Genomic DNA, 11,551 nt, shown 5'->3' with positions numbered 1-11,551 from the left:
GTAGAAATATAAACTTCTGGATCTACGATCCCCTTTTTGCCCCAAATCGCTCTAGATATTCGCTTGCATCTCAATTGGGGCCTGACAAACCAACCCGTACGCAGATACTCCCTCCGTTCCAAAATAGCAAAGGATCACTCGGCTGGACCAGCGGCATCGATACGCCCATTTGGCTCAACATCGCCAAGCGCATCCAGTTGAACACCACCACTAAAATCCCCAAATCATGCATCAAATATTCTTCTGGCGTTACACTGTAATATATATAATTGATGCATAATCTCAAGAGGATTGCAAAAATGCATACAAGACAGACATGAATACTCAAGAATTCATATCATTAGTTGTGAGTTTTGCATGGCAAAATGTAGCATATACAACTTAGGTCACAGCCCATCACATGCAGCACGAGTTGCAAACTTATTGCAAGTCTGGACCACCAACAAATAGAACAAGGGGGGAGAACTACAAGTCAATACTTTTTATGTCCACACATGTTTCACCGTTGGTGACAGCAGATGGTTAACCCTGGCTACGCGGCATTACATTACATTTCAAGACAAGCAAATTTCTTGCGTCCACCGTAAGCACATATTTCCTGTGACCAAGTGAAATTAGAATCAGCCTTGCTATCTTCTGCTTTGTCCTCCAACTGCTGGTGTTTTGGCTACACATGCAGCTACAATCATATCTTGGGACCCAAAAACTTTGGTGCGATTAGAATTTGTGTTTCACATTTACTAAAGAATCACAAGGAAATAGTCTGCTATGCTTGGAGTTGATCTCGTGGGTGCCAACCGCCTCTTTCGACCCCCAATCACGGAATTGACGACCATTTTCCTGGTTGCATGTGCAAGGCCCAAGCTTTCACGTTGAACAAACCAAAAACAGTGAATCTTCTCTAGCACATTCCCTATGCACAATACATGTACAAGCTATTTCCAGCAGCACACGCAATGGAATTCTCAGTTGGGTGCCACGCAAGATGGAGTAACTTTGTTGAGAAGTCATTAGAATTCCCATTGCCATCGGCTCCTGCATTTTCACCCCCTGTGCAACATTTGCACAAGGAGAAGTAGGTCAATCTACTCTACCTATGTGACAGAAATAATCACATCTATGATACAAGAGACACTTACCTCTCCTCACAGCACGAGTCAAAGAGGTCAGCGTTCTTGTAGGCCTTGTTGGATTAGCAACCTGACGCCTATACGGTTTTCAATCCCAACAAACCAAGAAATAATTAGCCAGGTTTAGAAAACATAATTTATGTTAGGAGTGTGGGTCGGTCAACATTCTTGTGTCTATACCTACTACTAATTGGTCACTGTTCACCTATGTCGAGTATTTGGTAATCCCACCAACTTGGCATACGAATCATAAATTAAACATATAGAAGAAATCTAGGTAGCTCCAGAATAGCAGGAGAATAGGCAGTGGCATATTATTGAACTAAGTGAAGCATAAAATTATGTCGGATGCAAGGTGCTTATGAATTATGCACAAATTGGACTAGCCCATGTCCAAGTAGAGTATAACTCATTCATAACAATATAAACATAAAAAAAATCAGAAGATATGGCATACCTCATAGGGTTTCTGCTTGCTTCTAAAGTGGTTGCCTCAGTATTTCCAGGAGTACAACCAAAAACACGAAATAAATTACTACAATAGACCACAACAAGAAGAGTACAAGTTAGCATACATGAGTTACAAATTCAACAATGGCTAACACCTTTTATAGCTCATAATGATAATACCTGTAAGAGCCAGTAGCAAGACGATGACCATCCCCACTCAAACAACATTCAAATTTGTCAAAGATTGAATCGTTTTCATAAAGATCGCAAAGCTACAACAGATGAGATCAACACAGCATTAGAACATAAAAGGTCTTGGCGTTGCTACTTTGCTATCATTCGGATGAAAAAATTCACCTTAGGCCTTAAATGTTCATGAACTTGGAAAGTTGCTACTGGGCCTGAATCCATGCTGAGATCCCATAACTGAAGAAAGACAAAGGATATTGAACTAAAGATACAAGCAGCAAATCACTTTTTATCTAAGAAAGCAAACTGAAAACAAAAGGATCCACAACCCAGAAATTCCAATACTCATTTACTTCAATATATCATGCAGAAATGTTGGAATCAACAGCATGACATACAAAACTTACCAAGAAGATTTCAGATTTCCATGTTACTAGCCAGTCAGAGTGAAAATCAAAATTTACAATAAGCTATAGTTCACTTCTGCAAAGTCCAAAGAAAATGTTCTAACCCTGTATTTTAAAGGAACTTAGAAACGGAATAATAGTTGATGCAGACAACCATCAATTTAATGCAGCTTATCCATAACATAAAAAATGAAAGCAGTATGCCTCAAAGACCAGTGCAAGATGAACACGTCGAGTCGTCGACAAGATATTAGTATCAAATCAATAGTTTCATTTCTTCAGACAACTTTTCCATTCAATTTACACAAGAGAGCAAAAGGCCAGAAAGACTAAATGAGTAGATCATAGATAGATCAGTTACAAACCTTGAGAGTCATATAATCACGACTAAGAATATGCTGTCCATCCCTTGCAAACTTTATATCTGAAACGGATGCAATTATCTCCGTAAAAAAGGATTTGGATCCAGGTGCTTCATGCTCCTCAAATCTGTACAAGATGGTACCAGTGAATTAGAAGATAGTTTGTGCAAAGTTTAATTGAATAATTGAACTTGAAATGTTTGTAATCCTTCAAACTCTATTGAGAACTGCCCTCTAAACAAGGATAACTGTTACATCAGGAAGTGCAAGGGGTGATTACTAACAGCTTAGAATGGTTGTCACACAGTGCTGATTGCCGCAGGTCAATAAGCCTGATAGCGCCCTTTGAGCTACTATAGGCTAGTGTATTACAGTGAGTTGGATGGAACTCCGCACATGTAATCACCTCTGAAATTTCACAGATATAACAAGTGATGCATATTACCACAGGGAAAAGGAAGAGGAGTAAATAACTGACGTGACAGGAATCATATCAGACATTAAAAAATAATCACATACGGTCATTTAAAATTAACAACAAAGACCACAGGTATTGCACTATGAACTAAGAGAAAATATTGTGAAATCACAAATTCAAGATAAGATAGCTTTGTATCTGAGCAGCAACAGCTGATGCAGACTACTTTGTTTTTTATTTACTTATGGTTTCCTATACAGCAAGAACTACTATGAATCTGTATTTCTAGAAATCACATGAAAGCTGCAGACTATTAATCACAAGGAATTGCTAGCTAGGATGCCAACATAGCTACAGAGTGACAAATCATCAAGAATTTGGTAGGTGAAAGTATAGGAATTGCCTTTCATCCCATCTTCCTTATCCACAATCCATCAGAGAAATTTTGACCCCACTCAAAGATCTAATTGGTATATACTGATGCATGCTTGTTGATCCAAGTTCCAACAATAGGCTATACAGATGATTTATCTTTTCGGAAAAGAAAAGGGACTACGAAGAAAACTTGGAGGCCCTGCATAGAAGATAACTCCTGCAGCGCGGCAACGCTTGCAAAGGTCTATGATTTAAACAAAAGGTAAAATTACCTGATCATGTTTATGTTTACGCATCTTACCCTGCTAATAGAGAACTATATTTCGTCCACCAGTTAGATAACACTGCACGCTTAACATATAAATTAACCAAATAGTTTTTATTGGACTGGCAAGCTTACCAGTTAGATCCTCCATGTTTGCAGGCTTCACATCGACAATGTTAAAGCTCTGGCTGTTGATTTCCAAATTCCACAGATTAATTCGCAGATCATCTGCTGATATGAATGTCTCGCCATCACTTGAAGCAAAACAACATGAGAACAAGATATCAGCATAATGCACGTGCATTGTGTCATTCATAAATCAGCCGAGGCATATAAATATATTAGTTGCAGAAAGCCAATCATATCAAGTCATCCAAAGGACAAATGGAATTTAATATAGTGGCCCCCTGTTAACCATAACATTAATTTACCATATGAACATCCTTTGGTTGTGTCTGTAGACTCTAGACCAATACATAGAGTACATGCACATGGCACATCTGAAGGAAACCCTTCATAATAAGGAGTAATACAAACAGGTATAAACAGCTTATATATCATATATCTAGCAGTATCAACTTCTCAGACTTCTGGATTACATGCCAGATAGTACACATTACCCAAAGTGATGGCCAGTGTTGCCACAGGACAAGTTTATATGCTATACACATGGCATGTTTCTTAGGGTTAAATCATGATAACCTTTTACTACGTATTTCATGTCAAATTTTGACCATAGATTCAACTACCAAAATGTTCATGCATGTCACCAAAAATTATATCACTGAAAACTATGTTCAAATACGAATCCAACGATATAATTTTTGTTGACATGCATTAACATTTTGTTAGTTATATCTTTGGTCAAAATTTGACACAAATTACAAAGGGGGCCAATGAACCAGGATGGAGGTAGTAGCCCATATCACAATTTCTCAAGAAATGCACGAAACAGAAAGGTTAAATAGTGATCTCTTAGGCAAAACATAACTTATATCTTGCTTCTGCTGCTCTGTTAAACTAATATTTGACAACAAGACAGAGTGTACATTTGTTATGTACGTCGTACATGGCCTGCCGAGCACCAAGTTAGAGAAAGGGTCCCCATGATCTCTCAGTTCGGAAATTTATCTTTAAATTAGGAATATGTCTTTTAGCTTGGGCCGTAAGCCAATTAGAGATAATATCCATGATTTGTTACTTAGATTAGATTGTTAGGCCTCTACAAAAAGAGGAAGCCCTACAAGGAATAAAGCGAGCAAGAATTAGAAGAATAGTTATATCTTGCCTCCAGGGGTGAGAGCCTCTCCCTAGGCCTAGTATGCGACAACATTACCTACATGATGTAAATAATGTAAAAATAACAAGCGACCCAGGCATCAATAGTCATGCCCTAATGGCCAAGTATGGATTACTTTGTAAGATGACAGAACAACCCATAGAGGACATGGAGATGAAGAAAAAACATGACACAATATACTAGCCAGAATTTCAGAAGGAAAACTAAAGCACAACATGGTGAACATCTATGAAATGAAACTGTGCAACAATACTAAGAGGCAGGTGGTCAGCTCATAAGAAAAAATGATAAAGCAAGGTTAAAGCACCATGAAAAAGTATAATTTGTGTGTACACAATAGTCATGAGAACAATAAACTCTCGCTCGATAACACAGAGAAAGCTTAGGCAGCTTTCTAAATTGGGTAAGAATATGAGAAATACGGTGGGAGTAGTTTCCACATTAAACAGAGAAAAGAGACAGAAAATAGCAAGGGTAACAAAATAATAAGACCAAGTGAATGGGATATGTAAGCAATGTAAAGTCAAGAGCAAGTAAAACAAGTACACAGATTACAAAATCTTACAATTTGACCAGATATCTACTTCCAGAGGGAGTATAACTCAACAGGAAGCTAACCTATTATTTGAAATGGAATTGATATGGTAATCATGGGCGTGTGCATATACACGCCGGCATCTAGCAACAGGGTTTAACTCTTGGCCTGTAACCTGCAAACGAAGTAAATGAAACTTATCAGACTTGTTAATTGCAACTTACATACAATTTCCAGAAAGCTTACAAGTGTCTTATCATGAAAAAAGATACTGTGCTTATTTTAAATGCATGCATTACTGATGAATGTACAGAACTACAGATGTTGGATAAAGTGGGTTAAGTACAACTACCACAGGCAAACGCAATGATGCATATCCCCCAGGAGGGAATGGCAGATCGTTGTTTGCACAATTGTATGACTTTTCTGAGGATCCTCCATTAGGAAGACCTCTAGAGCTACTGGTACTCGAACTAGAAGTTGTCCCATTGTCTGCACCCTGGGAAGTATCCAAATTCATTACTGAAATTCGTTTCACTTTTTTGTCTAGCACCTGCAGATATATGACAAAGCAGTAAGGCACCAATATCACACAGACTGCCCTTGTATTTGGCAAGTGCAAATGAATTTTTTACATTAAAAAGCAAGCAATGGTATTGACAATTATTAACATTGTAAAGAAGAAATTGAATACTTCAATTGTATTCAGTTTCTTGTCTTGCAGCTGCAGATATAACAAAGCAGTAATGCATTTCACATTGATTGCCCATACATCTATACCAATATAAAAGGAGTGAGTTGCAGAGATCCAACATATCTCACACGGTCAACCACGTCTATCCAATGGTCTATGTTGACCTGGTGTTTAGCACTAAATGTGTTTAGCACCCTCCCCTGATTAATAGTATACTTAATATGAACATCAGCATCAACTAATTGATTATATACTACTCCCTCGGCTCCTAAATATAAGACCTTTTAGAGATTCTATACTACAAACTACATACGGATGTATATAGACATATTTTAGAGTATAGATTCACTCATTTTGCTCTGTATGTAGTCTATAGTGAAATCTCTAAAAGGTCTTATATTTAGGAACGGAGGGAGTACCTAATATCAACGTACAATTAAGATCTTGCCGATATTAGTGTCCGAGGCAATTAATATATTGCCTAATATCCACTCAGAAAAAACATTGCCTAATATTAACGTGCATTGCATGTACACGGTTACTAGTTCGACAAGTACCAATGAACTCTCTATACAAAAAGGCAAGCGATGGGATTGAGAATTATTAACAATGTAACGAAGAAATTGAATACTTCATTTGTATTTGTAAACCATCATAAGTACAAAACAATATTTATCTTGATCAAACGAGCCAGCATAAATGGAAAAAATAGACTTACTGTAAATCCACCCTAAGGTGCCCAACAGTATTTGGTACTCCCTCCGTCCCATAATATAAAACATTTTATTACATCCAATATACTCACATATTCGATGTAATAACATCTTATATTATGGGACGGAGGGAGTACATTAAGCAATGGATACATCTTCCAAGCATGACATGGCTAAAGAAACACTAGTGAAGGAAAAATCTCATGACCAGAAGAAATAAATCGAGCAAGCTTCTGATGATCAGTACTTGATTTATACATACCTTCCAGTACTTGATTGTTTTGTCATTTGTAGACAAGATAAAGAGTGCATTGTTGGCTGTTTGGCCCCACTTGATCTTGTTGATTTTCTCCTCTATTTCCAAACTCTTTAGGTAATCAAACTACATACATTACATATAAGATCAGGAAAAATCACATTGCAAGGATATTACTAAGCAATAGTTTCATTTAGAAGATAACATGCAATAGCAGTATAAATGATTTATGTTGCTTTTCTGCTGGCAAGCTTATCCTGCAACTAAAACTAAGAAATACTTTACAAAATGTGTATTGGTCATCAAGACATAAAAGGATTGCACACATTCTAAATGTGTATGATGACAATTTCCTATGTCTACCGTACAAAGTGGGGGAAACACATTACGCAGACATGGTATGATTTCATCCAAGTTCTGTCACAAACTTTTAACTCCAGTCTCTCTGGAGCATAAGATCTCCAGAGATTAACACAAAATGAAAACATGCAGTCAGATTGGATATTTCCTTGTAAAAAAAACTCCAAACTGCATGGGACCTAAGATGCTGGAGATATATAGAATATGGTAATTTACGGACAAGGACCCAAAGTAGCATACCTCAGGTTCATGACTCTGAAATTCAGTTTTATAGCGGAACTCAGGATGCCTGGGCACCAAATAATCTTGTCTCTCAAGCTCTGTCCGACTGGCATTCTGCATATATAGCTTTATTTTATGGGCACAATAGATTTAAGCAAGAAAGCAACAACACTTGGATGGTGTGGTACTTACAACCCTGGCATCAGTTCTTTCAAACAAAACTACACGTCCACCTCTATCTCCAGTGGCAAGATGATCACCAGATTTATCAAACTCGATTGCAGAGATGATGTCAACTGAAACAACAAATTTAGTAAAATATAAATATGACTTGGCAGACTACAGTAAACAAAGAAAATCATATTAAAGTCAATTGACACAACCGTCAAGTAAAATGAATGGAACCACACGTATCAGACAATTCAGATTGAAGAGATGAATTACCAATTGTATGTTAACTCTATACACAGATAGTAAATCTAGGACTAAGCATTCAAACAAGTTTATGTGTTTGGAACATTCCTATAAAGGAACCAAACATCATGGATGCTGCTGGGAAAAAATTATGCTTGGTTATCTTTTGGCAAGTGATCAATTTCTCCATCACTGCAAAGAATTGGAGTGTATTCTACAAAAAGAGCTCCTTAATAGCAGGTATTGGAAACATGTTAAACATGTACCAGGTAACTGGGTTAAATCAACAGGGCTGGATTCTGTAGGACTTCTAGTTTTGTGGTAGCAATTCGTTGAAAAGTGGAGCGAGAGTTTGTTTTGGTAACAATTAACCAGAATATCAGAACTGCATCATATTACGTACAAATGGGTTGTCTACAGATCCTTGGGCCACGCTTGGTTCATCGTTTCATGGATGATTACGGGTGTAAAACATCCAGGCGGAAAATGAATGCGTGCTTCTCGGAAACACCCGCTTGGCTGGTTGTTTAGATCCAGAAAAAACGGGCCGTTTTGTGCCTCCACCTGGAAAAATAATACACACCTTCCACGCACATTTTCTTTCCGTCCGGTTTTTACGGGTACCCAGTTTAATACGGATGGAAGTGGTTACAGGTGTAAAATGAATTCGGTGGAGAAACGACGAACCAAGCGCGGCCTTAGGTTCTGATAGTGATGTAAGGCTGCTCATAGAAAACTATGGCTAAAATTAGAGCAAGATGTACCAAACTGAACTGAACAGACTGCAACATTGACCTCAACGGAATGCATGTCAAAGACTGAAATTGTGTGTCATGTCTATATCTTGAAAATATAGGTACAATTTAGGATACCACTATGGTCAATTTTTAACAACCCTACAAATGGCAACATAGGGCCTATGTATGATATGTTACAAAAGCATAAAAAGGTATACATCGCCGTTCCGCAAAAGGCATAAAAAGGTAGAAGCTGTAACATTCTTTATGCTGTACAAACTAGATGTGCTTATGAACCCTGCATACCCCCGATGCCAAATGCTGAAGATATTATGGTATGGCTTAGTCGCAAAAGGACACCACACTCACTTACAGCTCAGAAGCACCCAGTACACATCGTTTGTGCCCAGTTCATCTGCCAAAGCTCGTAAATTTATTGTCCAGCCATCCCAAGGCCTAGAAAACAATAGCGCACCCACGATCCCCATATGTCATCAGTTCATCACACAAAAAGTTTTGGACTTTGAACACGCCACCCACATGCCATGCTGAGCATTCTTAGTTTCCTACCGTCAACACGACTCACCGGCATGGAGGCAACGATGCCTAACAACATTACCAGCTACCACGTCCAAAGCCTCCCTGTGACAAGAATCAATCCTACGAGAGGCACATCCAAGCAGCAAGGCCTACTGCATGAACTGACTGATTCCCGCACGTGACGAGGTTTAGCTAAGCACCCGACCGCCCGTAATAAATTGTTGGACATTTAGCCACGAACCGTACTAGATCGCCGAGAAACACGATGCAAGAAGTACAACGCCAGGAACCAAGCGCTTGGAACCCAAATCACGGCGAAGCCTCCGCCTCGATTCGCAAAGGGCGCCACCGCCCGAATCTAGGAGATCCCCGCATCCCTTGAGTGAAATGCGCGGCCTTCAGGGGTCGCGGCGGCGTCAAACCCCCACCAGCGAAACTGGGTAGATCTCGCGAGGCGCGACACGAGTAGCAAAAGCACGGGAGCTGCGGCCGCCTTACCTTCCTGCACGTCCTCGCCGGCACCGCGCTCGCCGAAGACCTGCGCGAACCGCCACTCTAGCGGCTGTGACGCCGCCGCCTCCGGGCGGTCGTCGGGGGACTTGGGGTCCATGAGCGCCGACGCCGTCACGACACCATGGAACGAGGATCTCGGCGGCGTCGGCGGGGTAGATCGGGAGGGGGAGGATGGTCGGTCCTGGGAGAATGGGGGAAGACGGCGACGGAGATCGAGGGGTAGAGACGAGGTGAGGTGCTGCAGCCAAATGATGTGGAGAGCGAGTTCCAGGCGGCCCCTGCGCCCCTGTATTGCTCGCGCTTTTCTGCTTTTCCTGTCTGCGGGGAGGAGGCATTTCGCGTTTGGTCCCCCAAAATGTACGAATTTGCCGTCCGGTTTTCCTCGTTACATGAAAACACTATAAGTCTATGCCCATGGCTTAGATTCGTTTTCCTACCCTGGCCCGCCGCCGGGAGCCGGGCGGCTAGGAGGCAATCTCCTTGATTGCCTTCTCCACCAGCGAGGGCGTTGGCCCCCTTTCCCGACTGCTGCTCCGGCGGCAAGAGGGAGGAGGACCCCATTCCTTCGTTTTGCAGTTAGAGTTTGGATTTATAGGTCGTGATGTGCCGTTGGGGTTGTGGGAGCGGCGCCCGGACGAATAAATCTGCCTCAACTTCACTCTCACATCAGCGGTGCCCTTCGTGGTGGCGTCTCAGAGTTGATGGCATCGTGTGTTTGTCGATCATTTAGATCGGCATCGTTAGGGTTCATGGATGGTGTCGGCGAGGCGGAGGCGGCGACTTCATAAGGTGTGTCTCTCCTTCTACTTTGTCCCCGTTGCTACGGCGTGGTCTCCGACGTCATGGTGGAGCAGGAAGGTTTTGTCATCCAGGAGTACGCAGACGGTTGTCTACGCAAGTGACAACTGGAAGATGGTGCATCTTGTGTTGGGTTTGTGGTTGGAGGCTGACAGTTTGGGTTTCCTCCTCCAATGTCGTAGTCGTGCGGGGGTGTCAGTTTTGAAGTTCGATGGCGTGTCCAAGGACCGTTTTCCCGGTCTGATTCTTTCAACGGCAATGGTTTTGCTTCAGACAAACTATTTTGGAGGTCCGTAAAGCTGCTCATCAGCGATGGAGCCGCGTCGAGCTCGAGTGGAGAGGTGATATGTCTTCTCTTTCTTAGTGAAGAGAGACAAACGCTGGTTTTTGCATAGGATTGTCCTATCTTTTCGGTCATGTGATGTCGATGTTTACATGGCTTGTAAGTGAATCTTTATTCTATTAATGAGACACATATTACTACGCAAAAGAAAAAAAAAGATGCCCATGGCTTATCTTTCTCTCCTTAATTCTAGCTTCACTACCTCCGTTCATCGAGCAAAGCGTGGCGCGTGAGGCCGCCGGTGGCCGCTCCACACAATGAGCTACAGTGTCATGTCTTGATCGTTGCAAATGGCTGCTAAATAGTTCCACACTCTAGGGACTATCGGGCAGTCCCCGACGGTCGAGGCGTAGTGGTGACTCCAAACGCTGTCATGTGGCTTGGTGCGCAAGCATGGCGGCTGTGACAAAGGTGGCTTCTTGATGGTGCTAGCGCAAGTTTGACCATTTTGCGCTAGCTGGTGTGTCGCGCTTGTTTCACATGTAAGGCGTTAAGTGCCTGAATACAAGTCAAAGGGCGTTGCCAAATAG

At 41.2% G+C, this 11,551-nt stretch overlaps 1 pseudogene across 1 annotated transcript; it reads right to left on the bottom strand.

Annotated features, from left to right (window-relative positions):
• Positions 1 to 317: 317 nt before the first annotated feature.
• Positions 318 to 10,215, bottom strand: LOC123137020 (serine/threonine protein phosphatase 2A 55 kDa regulatory subunit B beta isoform-like; annotated as a pseudogene). The gene is made up of 14 exons (XR_006467639.1): positions 9,866 to 10,215; positions 7,869 to 7,972; positions 7,695 to 7,790; positions 7,101 to 7,220; positions 5,784 to 5,984; positions 5,515 to 5,606; positions 3,732 to 3,850; positions 2,823 to 2,946; positions 2,542 to 2,665; positions 1,938 to 2,006; positions 1,761 to 1,852; positions 1,588 to 1,665; positions 1,140 to 1,207; positions 318 to 1,050 (listed from the first exon to the last, which is right to left on the bottom strand). The product of XR_006467639.1 is annotated as a serine/threonine protein phosphatase 2A 55 kDa regulatory subunit B beta isoform-like (transcript).
• Positions 10,216 to 11,551: the final 1,336 nt, after the last annotated feature.

Source organism: Triticum aestivum, chromosome 6B, assembly GCF_018294505.1.
Source record: "Triticum aestivum cultivar Chinese Spring chromosome 6B, IWGSC CS RefSeq v2.1, whole genome shotgun sequence".
NCBI lineage: Eukaryota > Viridiplantae > Streptophyta > Magnoliopsida > Poales > Poaceae > Triticum > Triticum aestivum.
Note: the sequence above shows the minus strand (reverse complement) of the source record. Positions and strands in the feature narration are given on the sequence as shown.